This window comes from Lissotriton vulgaris, chromosome 6, assembly GCF_964263255.1.
Source record: "Lissotriton vulgaris chromosome 6, aLisVul1.2, whole genome shotgun sequence".
NCBI lineage: Eukaryota > Metazoa > Chordata > Amphibia > Caudata > Salamandridae > Lissotriton > Lissotriton vulgaris.
The window spans coordinates 250,406,228-250,430,273 of record NC_141694.1 but is presented as its reverse complement, the minus strand read 5'-3'; the positions used below and the strand labels follow the sequence as shown (position 1 = coordinate 250,430,273).

Sequence of the window (24,046 nt, the reverse complement as noted above, 5' to 3'; positions counted from 1 at the left end):
GCACTGGTTTTTATACAGCCTTATGTCATGTGTCCCTGCCTGTGTATAGTGTCTATTGTTATCGGTGATGCCCCTTGTGTTTGTGCCGTTGTGTGCTGGAAAACCCCCTATAAATTCACTGGTGCTTTAATTGTGAAAAAAACATGTGCCCGAATCGTGGTTCAAACGTGACATTTAAGACGTAACTTTTAGAAACATGTATACACTTACAGTGTATTTCGCGATACTCTTCTCAGTGCATCTGTGAATGTATCGAAAAGAACGGGTTAATGCAAAGTTTCTGAATCGCACGTTCGATCGTGCCTTGTAGGGCTTTTTGTAAACTTACTTGTTGTCTGCGCAACCGCCGTTCTTCTGATCAATGGCGTTCAGGTTCGTGCCGTGTGTCAGGAGGCAAGCGGCACTTCCGTATTAGTTCGTTTTGGGAGCGCCTATTGGTTACGAGCGATGTCATGTGTTTACTCTAACAAACGGTATAGAGGACAGACTCACTTAGTGCCTGCTAAGCGCTACGATGAAAATTCAAGCAGCCGTTTCCAGCGCCAGAGAACAAACTATCCAGCTAGGCAATAGTGAAATTAATGATGAGTGTAATATTAATACCGTCCAGATTAAATGAAAAAACAAAAAATGGGGTTGAAAAAACGTTATCCGAAAAAGTGAACCAGAAAGAATGCGTATCCCGTCTAGTTCCCCCTAGTTTCCGTAATAAGTAACTGTTCAGTGAAAAGTGTGACTATGAATATGTTTTGACACATGCATAAGGTGTAAGGTTAACTCCACCTTCTGTACCTCGGGAAACAGACATCATTTGTCATATGGGCAGCATATTAACTCCTCTGTTATAGATAACATGCTAGTTCCATGCGATCATTTGACCCATATGGTTTAACAGAGTTCAACTTGTGTATCCAAAAATTCTCCCGGCGCAGGAGATATTTATTATTGTCTCTGCCTTCCTTCTTTTCAATTGCTTCCAAAACTAAAAACTTCATCTGTGAGATATTATGGTTTTGTTCACTGAAATGCATTGCCACCGCTGATTTTTCATTACGGGTTCTAATGTTTGACTTATGTTCATTGATCCTTGTTTTAATTTTTCGTTCTATTTTTCCTACGCAGACCTTCCCACATGGGCATTTAAGTAGATATATTACATTGAATATTTACATAGATTTGGATTACATAGTCACATTACTGTAATTGTATTCATGGTTAGTCATGCAGAATTTTGTATGCTTGTATTTAGAGAAGGTCTGCGTATAGAACTTGAGTTATGTATATTTCTTGTCCTTACTATGGTCAGTCAAGGATGTTATCTGACTGTTTCTCCTTGCATGCATGTAATAATAAAACCACAAAAACACTGAGGAGCCACCTTTTGACTCTCTCGTCTCTTTCTGAAGACCAGATCTCCTGTTCTCCCTTACGTAGGTCATGACCCCTTTATACGTGTCTATAAAAAGAAACAAGCATTAGCAAAGGCATTTGTTTTCACGATTTACGTTTGGCTTAGAGGCAGCTTTAGTGGTGTCACCAGCCTTATCTAATCACAGGAAACAATAAATAAAAAAGACCTGCATATATACGTAGAGAGACTTTGGGTCAGCCCGTTTCATCCACTAGTCAGTTCAGCTGTCATTCACATTATGCTTCCTTTGACCATAGTATATTACTTGGGGCAAAGGATCAGCCAGTTTCAGCCATGGGCTCTTTTGTACGGCGAGTGTTGGCATTTATCCCAATCACATATGTACGTTCACCTAAAAAGTGCATATCTTTGCCATAGTTATAGTGGAGAAGTGTGGCTCAATGATTAGAGCGGCAGACCGGGACCAGGGTTCAATTCCCCGCCTCGGCGGGTCTTAGGCCCAAAATTCCATGGACCTGATAATTCTCGCCTCGGTGCCTATTCCAATCATGGAGTCCCACTCTGCAACTCTAGGCAATAGCTTGCTTAATCTCCACAACGGCCCCCACAACGCTAAGGATGCCTGGCCTCCACCTTGGGGGTGCCCAGGAGTGGATGCCTCACAGGGAAAGCCAGGATGGGTTCCACAGCTGTATTCATACAAGCACCTTGAGACCCTTGCGGGTGAGTAGTGCGCTATACAAGTATCAATTTACATTTATAGTTGGTGGGCCAATATTTTACTTTGCCAATGCTTTTTTATTTCAATTCGTCATCTTTTTTTTATTTTATTAGTCACATCTTTAATCTATGTGTTCAGGCTATTCAAGTTTCGAAACCATTAGCACATTTATTTGCATCACTACGAATCCTGTGATGTGATTTAACCCCTTGCCCGTGGCCAAAATTCCGCTCCTCTGCGGCACATTCCGATCGCGGGCGTGGTCATGACGGCCCCCAGCCGTCATCAGCACACAAGCAGTGTGCCATGACAGCTGGGGGCCGTCATCAGCATGGAAGGGGTTAAAAAATAAAAAAAGATATTTCTACACCTGTTCCAAGTCCACCAGCCTAGCAAGGACTATCAGTAACGTTCTGCGAAGGCCAGTTCTTGGCGTGGCCAATGCTTGTTTTAAACATTGCATCCACATAACATTTTTCATTAAATGATGATTTTGAGAAACGGTATTAAAAGTTGTCTTTAAAATGCACAGTAGTTAAAAAGGTGGAGTGTGAGGTGAGAAAACCCAACCGATGCTGAAGATCTATGCATTGTGTACATTGGCTCAACTCAGAGCACCAGCAGCAGGTCCAGTTGAAGAAAGGATGCCTTGGAAGAGCTCAGGAAGCACCCGCCACTCTTGTGCATAGAGTGGCCCATGATTTGGTGATTATTTACTGCCCTTTCAGTGGGCTTTTAAGAAACTGAAGTATTCAGACTAGCGTTCTAGCTCACGTCATTGCCAAATACAAGGAGGCATTGGTGAATGACAGACAAGGGCACTAACCCATCTGATTGGACTTGCATTCTCTCACCCCTCTTCTTCAGAGTGTACATTATTTGCCCTTCTGGCATTCTGAAGCAATCAAATGGGGTAACATGTAACAGTTTTGAAAGCTAAAAAATCAATACAAGTTACAGACCACCTGCCCAACACCCCCATCAGTGATACACTGCACTTATATACAGCAGAGCAGCTTTGACTTCCTTCAAGGATATCTTTTTCTTATGGGAAATGTGTCCCATACTGCAGTGTTTATGACTAAGGGAGGGTTCTCAGAGTTCCATGTTTTATGTTTTGAGGGTTCGAAGGCGCCTTTGGCATTCTAAGTGGAAAATTCAAAAAAGCAGCCACATATTTATTATTAGCACAAAAACACAAAATGGAGCACATACCGGTGCTTTTTGCCTACACCAGAGCCAGGATAGATTTAGCCTGTTATTTCTACTGTTTATCTTTAGTAACTGAACTGACATACATATAGTACATGTCCTGTAGTCTGAGCTAAAGCGTTGCAAAAATTGTGTTTTTACATCTTGTTCCATCTCATTTAGAGCTGTCCGAATGCCACCTTTGCACAAAACATTTTGCCATTCTAAATCGAAACGTAGATCCGTATTTTGCACAGCTCTATTCTTAATCCTTATTCACAAAATCAGGATTAAAGTAACTTTACATGCACAAAGTGCTATTGTGAAAATATTTAAACTGTGTCAGTATGGTGGAATTTACACATTTCAAATTTAGGATCAGGGTTACTATGTGTATTGGGCCTGTCTTCAGATTTAACAGCCTGTTCAGCATCATCATGTTGGGTCTGTGGCTCATGTCATGGTGTGTAGCCTTTATGGATTTTAGGAGTGCTGTTTCTCTTTCTTCCTCATAGTCAAGGCTGGAATGGCCATAGCGGGAACCTGGCGTTTTCCCGGTAGGCTGGAAGAGTGCTGTACGGTTTTGGACCGGTGGGGGCCGTGTTTTGTTACTGGGGGGCGATGTTGCCCTCTTGTAACAAAAGCGCGCAGCAGTGATTTTCACCAGCACCCCCTGCCCTGGGGGTCGGTCCGACATAATTGCCAGGGCTTGTTTGCTTTACCATTCTGCCCCTGGTCATAGTCCCCTAAAACACCTGACGTCATGAAGGGCACAGGATTAAAAAAATTCTGCCTGTCCTCCTTTCCTCCTATCCTTCCTCACTGACATTGCGTTGGGTTTGGTCGCCAAACCATGAAATGTAGTGAGTAAAGTTTCAATAGTTTTCAGAATTTAGCTTTATGCCTCTGATGGCATTACAAATGTCTCACTATAGTACCCAGGGTGCTGGGACACCACCAATCAATGGGCAACATTCCCTTTCTAAGAAGACACTGCCGCAGCTGTCTCAAAAATACTCGCTGACACATGCATGTTTGCGGATTCTCTTTTTCAGCAAATTTCCCACAACTGACTGACAAGATCACAATCTCGTCTCCTTCCGTTTAAAGTCATACCATGCAATCTAACAATACCTAATATCCTCTAACACTCTATGAATCCCACCAACCATGTGCAAGAACCCCCCTCCCCCCACTAATGATTGAAGCCAACCATTACTATTTTAGTGCACCACAACGAAACTGAAATAGATCCATGGAATGGTTTTCTCCGGGTGGACAAGATCAATCCCAATAAATAACGAACAGTAACCAACAACACTGGATTAACCATTAACCTTGGGTTCCAGAGCAGCATTCTGCCCAGTGTACAATGTTTTGGCTCCTCGTTAGGGTAGTAAGCGCTATATAAATGCAATTACAATTATAATGTGATAACATTTCCCTAATTTTCTTTGGTATTGAATCACTTTATCAACCCTCTGATGCTATCAAAATTCCTGTAGGAATTATTTCTTCATTTTCGAAATAGGTTCTTGAAATGAAGATGCAGAGTAGGTGTGAGCGGGAAATCCGTTACGCTCGCGGATTTTGCGGATTTTTGGGAAATCCGCGAATTTTGAGGATTTCCCGCAAAATCTGCAAAAAAAAATCCGCGAACGTAACGGGTTCAAAAGTTGAACCCCCACTCATGCAACTATTTTACAATGGCGCCAGCAAGCTGCCAGCGCCGTTGTAAAATAGTTACAAAGTTAGCTTGCACAGGAACCACTAGATAAAACGAAGCAGGTGCTGCTTTATTTGATCTCAGTGCTTCCTGTGCAAGCTAACTTTGTAACTATTTTACAACGGCGCTGGCAGCTTGCTGGCGCCATTGTAAAATAGTTGCATGGCTGGGCACAGGTCAGGTCTGCAGCTCACTCAAGGGACCCCTGCGCCCTTCGGGGCGATTGCATAGTAACACACACATGGTCGCTCGAACTAGTTGATGCTCAAATTCAGTGACTCATTCATTAGCCCAAAAACAATCGTGAGCGTCGTCGAGGCTGGACAGGTGTGCCTTCTTCCCAAATCTACCGTGGAAAATCAGCTGTGATGCTGGATAGGCTTTGCATCCTTGACTTTCACGAGCGCAATACCCAAGCTTCTTTTTTTTCATCTGCTGAACTGATCTTTCTCTGACCTTTTATTCACACAAGAGGCACATACCCTACTGGGCACATTGTGTTCGCACGGGTTTCTGCAAGTTCGCACGCGTTTTGTACAATTTCGCAATTTGCGAAATTGTACAAAACCCTTGCGAACTTGCAGAAACCCGTGCGAACATAAAAAAAAAAAATCCGCAAATTCGCGGGAATTCGCGGATTTTGCGGATTGCGAGTTCGCAAATCCGCAAAATTGGCGAACGCGAGATTCGCAAAATTCGCCCATACCTAATGCAGAGGAAGACTTTCATATGTAGTAATATTGGAATTCAGTTGGCACCTCCTTTTTAGGTCGAGCTGATGTGGCATTCATGCAAAAGCATGAATGCTGTCAGCTCGACAACTTATGTTGCCCGTATTTAGGAAAGTGGACAGCAATCAGACGCGCACTTCCACATTGTCAGATTTCACCTCGGGAGCGCGCGTCTGAGCTGCGCTTGCGCGGAGCAAAGCCCTTGCTCACACACAGACACAGGCAGCCCCCACCCCTCTGCATGCACGCACACACACACACAGGCGCGTGCATGCACACGCAGGCACACGGCACACATACAGGCACACGGCACACTATCCCATGCCTCGCATTCTCTCAATCACACACAGTCACTCATTCGCACACACATTCCCTCGCACACACACGCGCGCACACGCGCACACACTCCCCCCCCTCCCCTCCCCTCCCCCACAGGCATACACACAGGTACGCACGGACTTCACATCAGCCCTGGGCCCCACTCACCTACTGCGCTCTTCCGGCGGGGCTCCTCACGGCGCGTCTCCTCTTCTCAATCGGGGCTCCCTCAGGTCAGAGGAGCCCCGCAACAGGCACCACACTCCTCCTTCTCCCCGGCCCCCTCTTGGGGACCCGGGCTACCCAGGACCGGCAGGGCGCTCCATGCGCCGGCAGGCCGTCTCACGGATCTCAGGAGGCGGGACTTCCGGTCGGCCGCGAGCGGATTGGCCAGCCAGCCAAGAGCTTCCGGGTCGCCGCGGGCAGCGCGGCGGCACTCTCCCGATCACTACAACAACAGGAGATGTGCACGCGACTGGCCGCTGGCGTCTCGCGTCTCTTCCGCCTTGTTTGCAAGAGTGATTGGTAAGAACAGCACTTCTTTTATTTTTTAAGCTCAAATCGACCCCACCCGCCCCCATCGTAACTTGCTCCACCTCACTGCGAGTTGGTGCCTTTTTATTCCATTTGTTTCTTCTAAAGGCTGTGTGTGTATATACATGGCTCCAAATGTTGGCCTTAAATGCGTATGATAGCAAATGGGGGGGGGGGAAGTCCCCAAAACACATAATGAACATGCTTAGTCGTTTCTCCCCACGAAATCCTTGTAGGATATACTAGTAAATAAAGTAAGTGTAAACATTAGTTTAAATTAAAACCGTTTCAGAGTATGCATGGACAATTGCCCCCTTGGAAGATTGATACGGGGTAGCTCCATTATTTGCTCCATTAGTATTTTTCACCACGCTTTCAGACGCCTAGTCTTATTTGCACGAACAGCTTGTCCCAGGTTTCTATTGGTATTTTAATGTAAATGTAGTAACATTGTAGCAAAATAATCTACGTACTCTCTACCTGGAAAAACGATGGCCTCGTGTTTTTTTTTCTGTTCATGTTAAGAATGAGAGAATACACCTGATGGAGCATAAGGTTGGTAATGTGCCTACAGTTCCGCAGTCGTGACTGTCAGTTTTCACTTATAAATGTGTAAACCTCGGAGCCTCCAATAAGTGGCCACTAACTGTTGCTGTAGCAACTCGACTACATTTGCATGATGTGCATTGTAAAAATCTATTAGGTGAGGCTGTGAACCATGTTCTTGGATAAGGGTCGTTTTTGGCATAGCTTTCTACCTTTGACATCCCATCTGAAGGATCGGTTTCAGCAGCTAATGGATCTCTGAACATCTTTATGGACAATTGTGGACATGTAACCTCTCTAAGTGCCAACACTTAGCACCAAGTTTGTTAAATAAACATTTTTTGCACATTAACCCCTGATGTGGCAGTCGGATAGCGTTTAGGCCATGAAGAAAAGGATGGTTTTAAAGATGCATCCCTTATGGTAACTTTCTTGCATTCAAGAAGTCTTTCAGTGCTCCCTTCAACATTAACGTTTATGGGGTCAACACACAGACTTAGGATGAGCAGCAAAGAAGGCCATTCAAATCAAGCAGTAAAGCGCCAGTTCATCGGACTAATAGCCACTTTGCCACATGTGGCACGCTATGTTTAGCGCTGTTCATTGTGCAACTTGACATGGAAAGTGCACTTGGGGAGGGGGACATGCAACCAATTAAAGGCTTGCGTCCAATGGGGACACTCAGGAGGGAACTCTTGTAGTCCTTCAGACTGAAGGTTTCTAATCTCATAGCATATACTTGAAATGTGGAAGAGGGGGGGTGTTATCACACCGTTTTAGCTCCCAGGAATGCCAAAGATTCACGTAAATACAAAACATGTTGCATTACAAATGCTATAGGTGTCACATTTGCTAAAGTTATAACTATTGGCATTGTAAATGACAAAGCTATTAATTTAGCTATTTTCAAAACCAACACATAAATAAAAAAAATTGTCATTTACAAGACCAATAGCTCAAACTTTCCTAATGCGAGACCTATTGCATTGCAAATGCTTGTTTAACTATATCAAATAATATATTCTTAGCAATTGGTGTTAACTCTAAACTCTAGGACATTGCAAAAATATTTGGAGCCGAATTCTTGAAACTCAGGACATTTCAAAAACTTGCATTGCTACCTTATCAGCTGGACGCTTGTGTATCTAGGGTACTTTGGTGGAATAACCGGATAAAATGTATACATTCTTTCAGGTGCATAATATAGGAACCACCTATTAAAAAACTATAATAAAATGCAAATTAGACCTCCACATCATTGTATATGTGAGACGGCTTATTTTTACCTAGTTGTCAGCTTCCAACACTAGACCTGTATGATTGGTCCATTTAACCTTAATTGCTATTCCTTTCGGTAAGCTAATTTTATAATTGGGTTTAATTTGTGATGTATAACTATGTGGCGAGAGAATAGGAACCTCAGTGCTTGTCCGAGTGCCCTCAGGCCTCATTCTTTTATTTTCCTGCACACCATCTTCCTCATAAATATCCTCACATCCTCTCATCCTCTAGCTTTTCGTTTGCAGTTTCACCGAATACACTGAAATTAGCCTTTCTTACTCGCTCTACCTTAAAATGAAAACCACATTTGATCTCTGCGACTGGTTGCTCTGATCACTTCCCCCGTACTGTGGTCACTATGCTGGATTACTGCTGAATGAAGACCATTATGAAAACTTTCATGCTTGGTTCACAAACTCTTACTCTCCGATCCCTCTTTATTGAGGACGTTGAATATCTCGAGGGAGCTGACGCCAACTGTCCAGCTGAAACCCCTGCCTTTAATTAAAAGACTAATGTATCATCGTTCCTATTTGCGATTTCTTAATAGCGATTTTTAGCGAATCGCTATTTAGAAATCGCAAAATGGGATGTCTGTTTAAAATCGCTATTTTTTTGCGATTTCTTAATATTCTTTATTTGCGAATTCGCAAGTTGCGAATTCGCAAATAAGGAATAATTTCCCATTCATTCCTATGGGCCAGGAGGCCCATAGGAATTATTGTGAAATACATCTCATTTTGCGATTCGCAATTTGCTAATCGCAAAATCAGAATGATTTCAAGGGTGCAGGGGTGTCTCAAGGACACCCTGCTGTACCCCTGAAATCGATTCAGAAAAGGGGGTGGTGATGAACAGAGTGTCTGAATTAAGCAGACCACTCTTACCCAGTCCAAAGATCAGGGCTTGATCCATCACCGTTATTTATCTCACTGCACCATCCCAGCTCAGAACCTGGCTATATGCAAATCAGTCTGTCCCTGGCCCAGTGCATCATGGGAACAAGGCAGACTAAACTACCAAGCCAATTCTTCACCAGAAAGGAGACAAGCTACCGGGGACCGGTTTCTGGCATTTCAGCCGTCTTCGGCCCGGCTTGCTTGAATCCTGATGGTGCAGTGAGAAAGGGACTCATGTCGGAGTATACCCTGCCACACCTATAGTGGCCAGAAACGATTCTGAAATCAGCATTTGTGTGCATATGGCGCACATACATGCCCTATGGGCATGTATGTGCGTCATATGCCACCTTTAAAAATGCAACATTTGGGATAATTTTAAGATTTCGCAAATTACCACCAACTTCAAGTTGGTGGTAATTTGCGATTTCTTAAGTCAAAATAGCAAAATTTAAAAGTTTCATACATAGCATTTAAGGAATCGCAAAATTGCGATTCCTTAAATGCTATAGCAAAATAAGGAATCGCGCATTTTTGCGATTCTTTATTTTGCGATTTTTTTTAATGCATCTCAAAACATGCAAAAAGACCGTTTACGATTCGCAAAGGCCGAAATTCGGTGAATTTCGGCCTTTGCGAATCGCAAAAGGCTTGATACATCTAGGCCACTATCTTAAACCAGTCATTTTCTGGAAGTGCATTCAGAGTTTGGAATGCCTTTCCACAATCTACGCTCTCTATACCTCCCCTCACTCTTTTTGGCAAGAATTTAAACAGTCTCTCTTCAATCAGTACTTCTCTCTAGCCACATTGTAAACGTTGACTGTGACCTTTAGATTTTTTTTCTTGGAGTTATGTTATATTTTTCGGACTACTTTTGAGGCACTGCTAACTCTGATAAAATAACTGCACATATCTTGGTTTTTCTTGGGCTGTTGTAACTTAGATATCATTTTTCTATTGGTCTTGTTTCTGTCTATATGTCAGTTCTTATAATATAAGTTCCCTTTCTCATTGTATTTGTTATCCATTAAAGCTCTATGTATTCTCGCCTCTGTAAAGTGCCTGATGCTCCTCGGTCTTGTACCTGTGATACAAATCCTAAAAAAAGAATGACTAAATCCCCAGGACACTGGCTTCTTCAGCTAAGAACATCAGTGGACAATTTAACTCCAGAAATCAAATGTGGTTGTTTTTCTCCTCCACTGACTTAGTCATCAGGTCCATCTACGTCCCCTTTTAGACACTAGCACGTGATCTGGTGATGAATAAGCTGGACTTTTTTAGATATTCTTGCTCTGACTTGATAAGACAATTAATAGCTTTGCTGCCAAGGGTCTGTTAAATGTCCCCAAGTCATTTCGTTAACACCAAGCATGGTGTTTGTAGGGCAATACCCCAGGTGCACAAGCACTGCTTGACCATATCCATACCGAGGCTTGCACATGTTAATCATTCAAGCATAAACCTCTAGAGCATACTTAAAACAACCTTAGCCTCCCATAAGTGTTGTCATGCAATATTCTCTCACCCTTCCACTCCCTATCATAGCCACCTCTGTGGCCACTCCCAGAGTTTAAATGCACCCTCAATGCCTCATTAATTTCAGACAGCCATGTAATTACCTCGACCTCCCAAATAATGCAATTGGATGATTCAAATGTGTATATCCCCACTGGTACACACTTTAGTATCTCCCTTCTCTTCTCTCAACCCTTCCATTAACAGACAGTTTGACGTTGGCCCCCGGTAACGCAACACTATATAAATGCCAATACTAATATTCCCCTACGTTTTGCTTTGCAGTGTGATTGATTTACCCATGTACAATAGTGCACAGGATTGTCTTGTAAATATGACCTGTGTTTATTGTACTGCCGTCGCCTAAGTCTCACCACTCATTATGAAGTTTATAATCCAATATTGTTATCTTATGGTATGGCATTTTTATGTAATTTCAACCTTCATCATTTCCAGGGACCCATTTGGCCCTGTTGATGAATTGACCCATAACTGGGGGTTGCCCCTTCATCGAATTAGGTCTTTTGACCCTTGAACGTAAGTCCTAAATTGGCTATTTCCTCCAGAGCACTCCTTGGGGGTGGCGCAGAGAGCCCCAGGTATCCTGAGAGGGCCCTTCCAAGGGGTCTGAATGAAAAAGTCCAGACTCTGATGTCCTGATAACAAAGGGACCGGATTAAAGTGTAGTATTTACCATACTCGGTTACATAATTAGTCTGGGTCGATGTGTTTCCTGGCTATGGGAAATATAAACTGTACCAAAGTTTCACTTGGAAATAAGGAATAATGTATGATCAGTGTTTAAAAGACCAATTCTAGGTGTTTTGCCTTTTTTGGGGGCATTTTCCCGGTAGACTTAGACACGTTTGGCCTGGTGCCCTCTGTCAGAGAAAAATGGGGGTGAAATAATTAAAACACAACTAGGTATTAAGCTGGAACTCCTGTTTAAGCAGGGATCTGAATTTAACCATCAGCTTGAAATAAGGGCCTACTGGTGTGTCCTGGCCTCCTTATGAATAATGAATACTGTTCCAAGGTAATAGACTGTCAGCATGGCCATGTCGATCTGCAAATGCATAACCTACACCCAACCCATTCAGAGAGCCACGAGGGGCTACATCAACTCATGTTAAGAGACCCACCTGAAGATGAGGGGCTACCACAAATTAAGCGGATACGTTTTTTGTAATTCTGTACAAAATACTGGCTGGAACCTAGGTGTTCTATACCATCAGTAAGTAAATGTTCAATGCAAATTTACTAGCTAGAGCCAGGAAACCAGGTGGGCTACAGTCCACAAACCATCTTATGATGATGATGATAATGTGTTTATGGCAAATGGTCAGTTCTGTGAGACTTCACCAAATTATTTGTTGTTAGGCAGGTTATAAATCTCTTTTCACCATTAAAAGACCCACTCAATAATGTACAATAAGGATTTGTTTTGGGGGATTATATTGAAATCAACATCCTATCCTAGTGCCTAAAATGTGTATCGTTGTAGCTATAAAAATGCAAAAAAATAATGGGAATGAAAAGACTGATAAACAATATTTTAAAAAGAATTGCAACATTTTATTGGTGATTTAATATTCAGAATTCTCTTAGTAAAAGGATTGAGTTAATCTCTATCTTCCAACCCCACCTTTCTTACCTTGAGCTAAGCTGTTTTAGCACCAAACGGGCCTGTGCAAGCTTTTTAGGTGGTCCCTTGCTCGCTTAGCTTAATGGAACAACAACAGAGGTGTTCTATGAAAAGAAGGTTGATCTCTGCTTGTAGCTATGGCATCCGTGTGATGATAAGGCTGGTCCGGCTTTGAGATGCCTGCCTATGACCTTCACAAGAAGTGTTTACAGCGTCTGCTAGCTTAATCTGAGAGTTTCTCCAGAAGATTAAGATTTCCTCGCTATCCTTTACTTGTCTGTACCTAGCATAAGTACACCTTTCTCATTATTTTGAAACGGGCAGGCCTCACATCACGGATTTTCACATGCTCAAATTAAAATATTAATCTTGTTGCAGCTTCACCTAAATGTATAAGGCATTACAGATTGTGTGAATGCGCATATGAATTATTGCTGAACTATCAAACTATAATAAAGTAAAGCTATATGATATACCTGTGCAAACAACACTAAATGTAACATATTCATAAATGAGAAATGTACACCCAGATAAATTAATATATGAAATGCAATGGTGTGTACGTAAGCAGAAAAATGTTAAGATTATGTGCTGGCCATATTGCATTGGTATTGTCATTCATGAGTTCTGTGCGCTCTAGATAAAAGTTAAATTAAGTGCCAACTTCAGTCTTAGCATGAAGCGAGGATGTATTTTAAAGCATACAACTTTTAATCTTTACATCAATTTAACTTCCCCTTCTAACTGTAATTAAGGAAGTTCCTATCTTTATAATTCGGTATGTACCACTTCCATGATAAGTCAATTACATTATCTTTATCACCTGGTGGCCGTACGTACGTACCTAGAGGCCTTGGAGACATAGATTCCTTTTTTTAAAAAAAACGATTTGCACCCCTACGGAGCAGTCACCTGTGCCTATCAGTTTAATTTGTACGATTATTAGATTGCCTTTATCAAAGGCATCATTCGTAAGTAGGGCAATCCAAATTATTTTCTTATTGTAGCTTTCAAGAATGCCAAGCTTGGTCATTCTCTATTCAGAAAATAAATGCTGAGTTTACAGAATTCCACATGGCTTTTGGTTATTTTTTTAATGTCTGTAATGTGATATGAATTCTGAAGGCATTCAATAGTTATAAAGTCAAATATTGGTGACATAGCTAAAGTAATTTAAACCGTTTAATTTTTTTCTAGGAGTTTGCGTGTGCCATGTCAGAAGAATTAGACACATAGGAGCAAGGAATAGCTTTTCCACCCTAAAGAATGGATGGCTTTTATTAGGATCAATCAAATTATGACATCTCTCCTGAGGTGTTGAGGCGTATATGCTCATCATCCCTACTCACCACAGTGTTTCCAGCTTTTATTAAAAATTGTCCCAGGTTGGTTGTTTTCTCACACATCCGGTTTCAGTTCTCATGACTGCACCCCATTGCTCTTGTCTTGGCTTGGAATAAGAGCAGCCGCACAGCAAAGAATCATCCAGTTTATACATAAAAATATTTTGTTTGAAATTTGGATATTGGTTTGGCCTAGATTTCCAACTAAATTTGCTCTAAATTCACAACTTTTTTTTTTTTAAATTTTTTAAAACCTTTATTTGAAAAAGTGCACACAGCTATTCAGCCTGACATCCCGGAGGCAAGGCAGCATATATAAACAGTAGAGCGATAGTGCAAGAATCAATGTCACAGTACAGTGAAGGTTGATTTTATTTTTTGGTTTCATAAAGGAACATAGAGAGAGAAGAAGAAAGGGGCGCCAATAAGGCGCAGAGAGAATGGCAATGAGGTAGAAGAATCGAGTGAAGCGTTGGCAGCGGGGTAGGGGGGGAGCAGTGGGAACACAAGCACGGAAACAGGAGAATAGATCAGGATAAGGGGGGGAGGAGAAGAGAAACCAGGATAACATTTTACAACGTAACACAGTTGGTGTCACAGGCTATGGCGACAGATGTTCCTCCAATGAGACAGGTTCCGGGGGCACACAAATGTCTCCCCTATAGGCATTCCAGGCACCCCACACCTTCAACCACTTTTTGGGCTTACCCCTGGCAACATAGACCGTCTTTTCCCTGAACATACACCAATCCATGTTGGCTTTCCATTGCACCACCAAGGGAGCTACCGAAGCCCCCCACTTTTGAGCGATATCGCGTTTAGCCACCATGTTGCCAAGGGTCACCCACTGCGTCTGAGCCACATTGTGGTCCGTCGGTCCCCAAATGTTGAGGAGGCACCTCCTAGCTTCCGCATTCGCTACCACCCCGGTCACTTCATCCATAATCAGGTGCACTCGTCTCCAATAGGTGGCTATGGCGGGGCACTCCCAGAGAATGTGCATAAATGTAGCAAGGGCACCGCAGCCGCGGCGACACAGCCCATCGACCGAGAAGCCCATATGCACAAGCCGGGGGCCAGTCACGTACACCCTATGCAGGATTTTGAGCTGCACTAGCCTGAGACGGGAAGAAATGGCGACCTCTTTAGGGGAAGAAACTGCACTCTGCCAATCCTCATCGTCGATTTCCAATCCGTCACGCACCCACTGGTCCCGCACACCCAGGAGGAGGTCAGTGCGAACATTGATAAGTTTCTTATAAGACAGTGAGATGGCACTGTCAGGCATATGGCCGTCCAGCACCCTGTCCTCCAACGGGGAGCTTTCTGGAATCGCCCCCTCATCTGGTTTAGCAGAGAGCAGTGCGTGTCGCAACTGGGCATACCGGAAAGACTCTGAGGTACCCAGCTGATATTCAGCCTGCAGCTGGGAGAAGGTCTTAATCTCACCTCTCGATAGCATATCATCTACCCTGGAAATACCTATGAGGTCCCACTTATCAAACCCTTTGGTGTGCCATAACTTGCCCAAAATGTCTGAATCGTACAATGGGGTGAATCTAGTCAGCCTGCCTTGCCAGCCCTGAGCCTTGGTGATAGCTCTCCAAATATGGACCGCCGTTCTCGTTGGGCCCGACAACCGCCTGTCAAGAGACCTCGAATAAAGCGCCCTGTAATAATTACCGCCACCCAAGAGCCACTTATCCATCGCGTATCCAGGGTTATTTTCCGGACCATAGAAACCGTGGTTGATGGCCGCAAATTGGGAGGCCCAGTAGTATCTACGCGTGTCCGGTAGCGCTATACCCCCGTCGTACCACGGAAGCGTGAGCTTCGTGATAGCGATACGGGGTCGGCCATCCCAGAGCAGGGCACGTTGAAGGCCTTCGATCTCCCGGAAGTATCGGGTGGGAACCGGATCTTGGGTGTTCTGCAGGGCGTATAAGAACCTGGGCAAAGACATCATCTTAAATAATGCCGCGCGCCCGAGTAAGGAAAGCGGAAGTTTGAGCCAACCCTCCACTTCTCGCCGGAGGCGGAGAAGAGGGGGAAGCAGATTGTGTTCATAGCGCGCTTTCGCATTACCAGAGATATAAATCCCTAAGTATTTAAAGCCCTGGCTGGCCACCTGGATGCCGCAGCCTCTAGGGAGGCTCAGTGTGTCCCCTTTCAGTACATAGAGAGAAGACTTGGCCCAATTAATAACGAGGCCAGAATACTGGCCAAAAAGCCTAAGTACATCGCATGCCACAATGAGTGACTTGCAGGGGGAAGTGAGGTAAAGCAGAATATCATCCGCATAAAGGGAAACTTTGTCCTCGAAGCCAGGGGCCCAGCTGATACCATGTAGATCCGGGTGTGTCCGTAACAAGGCCGCGAGTGGCTCAAGAGCGAGCGCAAACAAAAAGGCGACAAGGGGCAACCCTGCCGGGTGCCCCTGTGAAGGGCAAAAGTCGCCGACACACGGCCATTGACGGCAACGTTAGCCAGTGGGTCAGCGTACAAAAGCTTCACCCATCCCACAAACACCGGGCCAAAACGAGCTTCGCCAGCACCGCCCAGAGGTAACTCCATTCGAGAGAGTCAAAAGCCATCGTGGCGTCCAAGGACGCAAGGACTGCCGGCTCCTCAAGAGTGTGGGCCCTGGCCAGGGCACCGTGGAGTCTACGCAAATTAAGGGCAGTGTTGCGGTGTGAAATGAAGCCCGACTGGTCCGGGTGCACTAAGTCGCCGATAACACCAACCAGGCGATTAGCGAGTATCTTGGTGAGAATCTTAGGCTCAGCATTCAGGAGAGAAATGGGGCGGAACGACCGACACAAATCTCTCGGCTTCCCTTCCTTATCGATGACCACAATGGTGGCCAACCGCTGGTCAAGGGGAAGTAGGCCATTCTCCCGCGCTTCCAGGAACATGTTACGCAGGTGTGGGGAAACCACATCCGGCCTGATCTTATATAACTCAACCGGGATACCATTGGGACCAGGTGCCTTGCCCGATCGCAGTGAGCGGATCGCAAGGGCGACCTCATCCACAGAGACGTCACGGTCCAGGTCGCCACGCTCCACGTCCGACAGGCACGGGAGATCGACAGCCGAAAGAAATACTGTCGAATCGGCCTCAGACCGGTCCGAGACAGAGGTGTACACGCCTCGAAAATAGTCAGCGAAGAACTCGGCAATGGCACTTGGATCAGTGATGAAAACTCCGTCCTCCCCCATTATCTCGGGTACAACACGGCTAGCCATCTACCTTCTGTCTAGCCAGGCCAGCAACTTCCCGGCCTTGTCGCCGACGTTGTATACCCGACCCTGCTGTTCTTTAGCTAAGGTCAGGGCAGCGTTTGTAGCAAGGTCACGGTACTCCGACTGTTTGAGGGAGAGGTCATGTAGAAGAGCGGGATCGGGCTCAGCCTCCAACTGGGAGTCAAGTTCCATGAGCTCCTCCTTGATGCGTACTAAATCAGCATCCCTGGCCCTACGGGCGTCTGCTATAAGAGCAAAAGCCTCGCCCCTCAAAACTGTCTTAAACGCCTCCCATAAAGTTGCGGCCGACGCAACCGATCCCTCGTTTTCAGTAAAATAGAGATCGATGGCCTTGGCCAGGAGGTTACGAGTTTTGGGATTACGGAAATACCACGGGTTAACAACCGCCGGGCGGTCCGACACGACAATGTCAAAGTCAAAAGAGACCCACAGCGGGGAATGATCAGAAACACCCCGTGCCAGAAAACGAGCCTCAGAAACAGCATGCGCGTGAGCAGCCAATGTAAGAACGTAGTCGATCCTAGAAAGACTACCATGGGCGCCAGAGTGGAAGGAGTAATGACATTGCGTGGGATGCAAAAGTCGCCAACTATCTACCAGCCCCATCGTCTCGAGAAAGGATGGCAGCCACAATTGGGAGCCACAGAGGTCTCTAGGCGGATGGCGGTCCAAAGAGCCGGAGCAAACCGAGTTGAAATCACCCCCCACTATCAGCCATCCAGCGGGCAAATTCAAAATGGCGCCACCAAGGTCCTGGAAAGTGCTAGACTGTAGGCCCGGGGGTACGTAAACTGAAAGTAATGTCAGGGCACGCCCTTCCCATCGATCCGCCACAGCGGCGTACCGCCCCCTCTCATCAATCACTGTGGTGTCGACCTCAAGCGGAAGGGACGTACGAACAAGAACACCCGCCCCCCGAGATCCCGAGGAGAACCCCGAATGAGCCACCATTTTGTACCCTTTACGATTAAGCGCTTTGCACGTATTTCCAACCAGATGCGTCTCCTGCAGGAGGACGACATCTGGCATATGACGTTTGATCAATTGAATCACAACTCCCCTCTTAATACGGTCACCCAACCCGTTAACATTCCAACTGAGAACTCGTAGTTTCCTACCCGCCATCATCGTGACCCAGGCCCCACCCAACCCCAGCAAGCCTCAACAACAAGTGAAACTGAACAGTATATACAACCCATTGCCTAAGAGATAGAAAGAGAAAGAAAAGAATAAACAAACAAACTTCCCCACCACCACCCCCCACCCTGCACCCCTGCAGCAGACTAAAAAGCCCCCCCAACCAGCAGTGTGCCTGTCGCCCCATTAACTAATCTACAAAAAGACCCTAGAGGAGTAAGGAATCTCCGCAGTCCCCCCCAGCCACCCTCCATGTAAAAACAGAAGAAATATTAAAGTCGGAAAAGCATTGGCATTAACAGTCACAGACATCAGGGACACCAACCGCCGTAATCGGCACAGCAGAACCTAGTCCTAGAGATCAGAGCCACCAGTTGCGCCACCGCAGAGTTCGTCGTGTTCTTCCCGGCGTTGCGGCAAAGTGTCCAGCCAATCGCTCACATTCTCTGGCACGTCGAAGGACAGAGCTTGGCACTTGTGCTCAATCCGTAGTTTAGCAGGGAACATCATAGAGTACTTGAAACCCATGTCTCTTAGGCGCCGTTTCACCCCTGCAAAGCTCTGACGTTGTCTCTGAACGGCCCTGGTGAAGTCCGGGTAAAAGTGCACCTCAGAGTTCTGAAATTTGAGCGGCCCATGTCTCCTGGAGGCTTGAAGGATCACATACCGGTCTCTAAAGTTGAAGAGCCGGGCAATGATGGGTCTAGGTGCAACACCGGACTTCGGAGGGCCGCCCGGTATCCGATGGGCACGTTCCACGGAAAAGAAGTTACTCAGGCCAGATGGTGCGAGATGTGTCTGAATCAGGTCCTCCATAAAAAGGTTCACTGCCGCCTCCTCCGCACCCTCCGGTATACCAATAATGCGAACATTCTGCCGCCGTGCACGCCCTTCAAAATCCTCCAGCCTTCTGGAGAATTGGTCGTTGACCGTCCTTAGGGTCCGGACCTCTGCCTGCAAGTCCGAAACATCGGTAGTCAAACTAGAGGTCTTGATATCAAGGGACTTCACCCGATCGTTGGTTTTTCCCAAGTCGGCCTGATCAGGTTGAGATCCACTGCTAGAGTGTCCACCTTATGATCAGGACCTCATGTTGCTTCTGCATTTCTGTCCGAATGCCTGCGATGGCCCCCATAACATCACTCAAAGTAGGCTCAGAACCCTCAGGCGAGCCCGCACGGTGCAAGTCTTTAGAAGAGGCCACCACAGTGGGCGAGGCCTGCTGCTGGGCATAACGATCAATCTTGTTCAACTGCGTCTGAGTCGTCCTTCGAACACCTCTGTTCGACGTCTTGTCGGGGTCCCCTCTGCCGGCCATGATGGACCCAAGGAGAACAAAGGGCAACGCTGCCCGGACAAGGAAGCAGATGTGCGGAACAGAGGCGAAGCCAGCAAATAATCCAGGCCGATAACAGGCGACTCCGCAGCTACATGCACTTCGCCAGCAGGGACCGAGGATGTCCACTTCGCATTCCAATCATGCGGAGCGACGGTACAAACAGCAGCCGCCCATGAGACAATGGCGCAGCACTGGCACAAAGTTCAGCACGACGTAACTTCGCCTAGGAGCGACGGATTTGAGAGCGGAAAGCAGTTCCTGTGTCCGCGACCTCTCACCAAGCGGAATCCACTAACGTGGAGCAGGATTCTCAACAGGATATTTGCGGAGGGTCGCAGGGTCCACGGAGCTCCGAGCTTACGCGGCCATCTTGGTCGCCCGCGAAGCTCCTCCCCAAATTCACAACTTTTATGGCGTTCATGATAATCCCCTGGAGAAGTCATGTTAACCGTTGAAAGTCGTAGATGTCCATGAGTATCCAACTGCTTGACACTTACAGAGTGTCAACTAGATAGTCAATCCATATGAGTCCATATGAGTTGTGTATCTACAATTGCACATGTGTCTTTTATGTCTAGCCGGCAATAACAGCTGTCGGCTTTCAGTTTGTGATCAACAGAACAGATGCTTGAAGAACCACTACTGCTGTGTCTGCCTACACATTGATTAATTTGAGTCAATCATCTGATTGGGGAGAAGGTGTGTGCTTTCGCTAAAAACAAATGCTTTAATTGCACTTTTTGCTCTGTGGGAAAGCTTATGCTGAATACAGCAGGATTGAGTTGGTTATGTTGACAAGCTAACGATCAAGGCTATAGACCTGATTGTTTCATTGGGAAGAGTTATGTCAGATGCCAAGTGTTCGATCTATTTTTTATGAAAAGGTACAAAAGCAGTAGGGCTGACATATTTATTTCAAAAAGCAAAGGCTAAAGTCATAAGACATTTACGGTGTGTATATTTAATAAATAATATTAAATCCTCTGGAGATGCTTTTATTTACGTGGGATCTCAAAGATTACTGTAGTGGGCATGAGTTTTATTCTAGGTCACCCCTCAGATAAATGCTGGGCGTAGGAGATATGTTCTGTGATAATCTTTGCTAGAACCTCTTAGGCAGGGTGTAATATTATTTTTGCCAACTTCAGTTTTGCACAATTTATAATGTTATGAAAGTGTACCTGATGATTGTGCTTTAGGAAAACTAAAGATCGATATAGTAGGCTTCCGTTTGTTATGGCAAGAAAGCCAATGCTAAAGGCTGTAGGCCTGATTCTCAGTCATGTCATCGGCTGTGAACCACATCTTGTGAAGCCAGTGTTGCTAAACCAGGTGACCATCTTTGAATTGTATTGTTTTTAGTATATCATTGTTTTACTGATCCAAGATGGTTGCCATGAATAGAAGCATGAGGTTGACCATCCTGGATTGGTACATCAATGATACACTATTCATAATGCTATCCCAATATGGCTGAGCAGTGCAATATTTACTAAGCTGACATCTAAGAAGTAGTGTTCAAAGTCTCTCATCGATTTAAGAAGGCAACGCATTGCTTTTAAACCAGTCAGCCATGTTGGAACTTTAAAACAATGACACACTCTGCACAATACCATTCCAAGATGGCTGCCCACTGCTTTTCTTACTTTTTTAAAACAAAAGTTTTATGGCCATAAAGCATGAGCAGTGCATTTTTTAATTTGTCTACATTTGTCCATTCAATTTAGCTGGCATACTTTTGTTGAGTTTGCATGTTCCTTGTATTGTGAATGGGTAAGTGGGTGAATTAAATAATTAGTTATTGGGTGGATAAACCAATTCATGTGTGCAAGGATGAGTGATAGAATGCATGTATGATGAGTAATTGAGTACCTGAACTCATCAGTGCCTGAAGAGACATTTTACGTTTCAGGCATGACCTACTAGCTGAATATAGAAGTTATTCCATTCTCTTTCCCACCCTAGAAAAAAAATGACTCCATCAATTTGTTGTACATTCCAGGGTGGGAATCACGATTAAAAATGGTTTACAAAATAAAGTTCTGACATTGTACATATATAAAAACAATTGTTCGATATCCCCTTTGGGACACTACGTTCCTCCTCCATTCTCTGCGAACTAATAATACTGTAAATTCCCATTCCATAGTGATGCCTTGTTAGGAGTATGTAGCGTAAATAATACAATACAACACAATACACAACATATATGGAAATGTTCACCAAGTGGAAGTCAGGGTATATGTGTTCATTCAAATCTGCAAATTCTGATTCTGTGAATCAAGTCTGATGTCTTACCATCTCCTACCCAATCTTTAGTATACCTAATTGCCACTTAGATACTGAAAACGTTAAGTCAAATATGTCCCTTAAATCTGGATGTGGTATTGACCAACTAGGCAGTTAATCATAGAAAGCTGGATAAAAACTTTGGATTCCTTCAATTGCGCCTGTGTGTTACCACTGGCAAACTCTACGCAGGGGCCGTTATTACGATCAGGTCAGTAATCCCAATTGAGGTGCAAACAGAAGTTTTTTACCAAATTGCAATTACAAGTAGAGCAAACATATTGCTATTTTTCTCCAAATAAATTTCGAAAAGTAAGACCTGGTGTCAGTTGTCGCAATAAAAATAATTAGCAGTTTTGTAGTTTTGAAATTGGCGAAAATGTTGCATAAATGAATCAGTCCTATAATCTGGGGTGGGAATTCGCAATGCGAAGGTAATATGGAACCCTGTATTTATCGTCCTCTGTGACATCGGTATGTACCAGGAACTGTTATAACAACAAATAAGGGGTCAATGGAAAAAAGGGCCAGAACATTTTATGAGTTTGTAAGTTCCATAACAAGAAAGCAATGTTGGTATTTCTTAATCTGGAAGCTTTCGTTATGAAAGAAATATGCTTGCTACTTCTTTATGATTTTTGGACGTTAAGATAAGGAATCTTTTTGGATTTATTTTTAAAATGCATGACAGAGGAGTTTAGCAAGTTTGTTACACTTTTTACCAAGAGTGTTTCGAATACATACTAAGAAGCATTTAGCTCGATCCAAAATGCTGGTTTGTACTTTATATGGCTTATTTTTTTCCTTCAAAACGAGAGGAATAACAGATGGGTCATTTCGTAGTATTGGATTATCAGTCCGTTAAGTAGACCCCATAAAACACACACATACAAATACAATTTATTGTACATAAAACTATCTGAAACAGCCCAAGACATATATAAACATTGCCATAAAGGCTTGACATAATCACGTGGCACTTCTTCATTGAGGCTCACTTAAGACTTGCATGCATCATCAAAGACCATACATACAAGTATAAAAATGTACTCAATCCGTAAATCATACAGGTTAAAATAGAATTAATTGTGCACGAATTCTTTAAAACAAGTTAAAACACATTGCCATAAGGACTTGTCTCGATTCTTTGGCACTTATTTTAGGGGCTCACATACGACCTGCATGCTTCCTCAAAATCCAAGCGGGGTATAAAAATTACTGAGGCCAAATACAATATGCCTGCTAGTATCAGATCTAAAAAAAAGTTAATGCAACTTGGTAATTTCTTATGCCAAAATACAGAGGCAGTGGGCAAATCCATTTGCGCCTGGGTTTACAGTAAAAAGGGTAAAACAATGGAATGAAGTTGGAACAGTAATTACAGTTGAAGGAAACACACGAGTTGAGAAAAAAAAGCTAGTGTTTGATTGAAAGTCATTTTGTTGCAGTGATGACGATAACATAAATTAACAAAACTTAACTGGAGTACATGTTCACACCCACTGGGATCTCCTAGCGCTACTGACAGATAATAGATGTTTACGAGGTACCAAATCAGTCATGCTGATTTTATCGACCTTGGAGAATGAAACTCTTTAGTGTGGCCAGGATTCGACCCTGTGATTATGGATCAAACACAGCTCTCTCGTGAATGCATTATTCCACAGAGCCATGGGACCCAAATGCCGGAATTTGAATTGTATCAATGACCTGTGTTTAAACATTTAGATTTTCCTTTATCTTATTGACTTTCATTTTCAAATAAGCTACTCCGATCTTAATCTTAATATAAACAACTCGAGCATTTGTGTTTTACTTTCATTGGTGGTTTTAAAAAGCAGGAAAATCTTCTTTCATTTTGGAAAATGTATTGTCTTGTCTCAGTGTATTTGTACATTACAAAATCAGTGTGTAGTAAAACAACAACAATGATAGTGATCTGAAAAAAGAGTAATGTTGGTTGAGTCACATAAAACATGGAGACACTGAGTAAAAAGTAACTTTGAATTTGCTTGAAGCTGTAAAAAATCGAATAAAATGTTGCCGTTTTTCAAATGTAAAGAACTAAAGCACCCCATTTGCGTGGCTCTAACTAAGACCTTGATCTAGAGTCTTTTGCCCTCCTCCTCTTGAGAGTATCATTCAAGCCACCCTTTCAGCTCAGTCTTGAAGGGAACAGAACCATTA

General features: G+C 44.1%; 1 protein-coding gene across 1 annotated transcript in view; it reads left to right on the top strand.

Annotated features, from left to right (window-relative positions):
• HS1BP3 (HCLS1 binding protein 3) overlaps positions 1-24,046 on the top strand; it is a 455,856-nt gene that overhangs the window by 310,220 nt on the left and 121,590 nt on the right. The window lies entirely within an intron of this gene.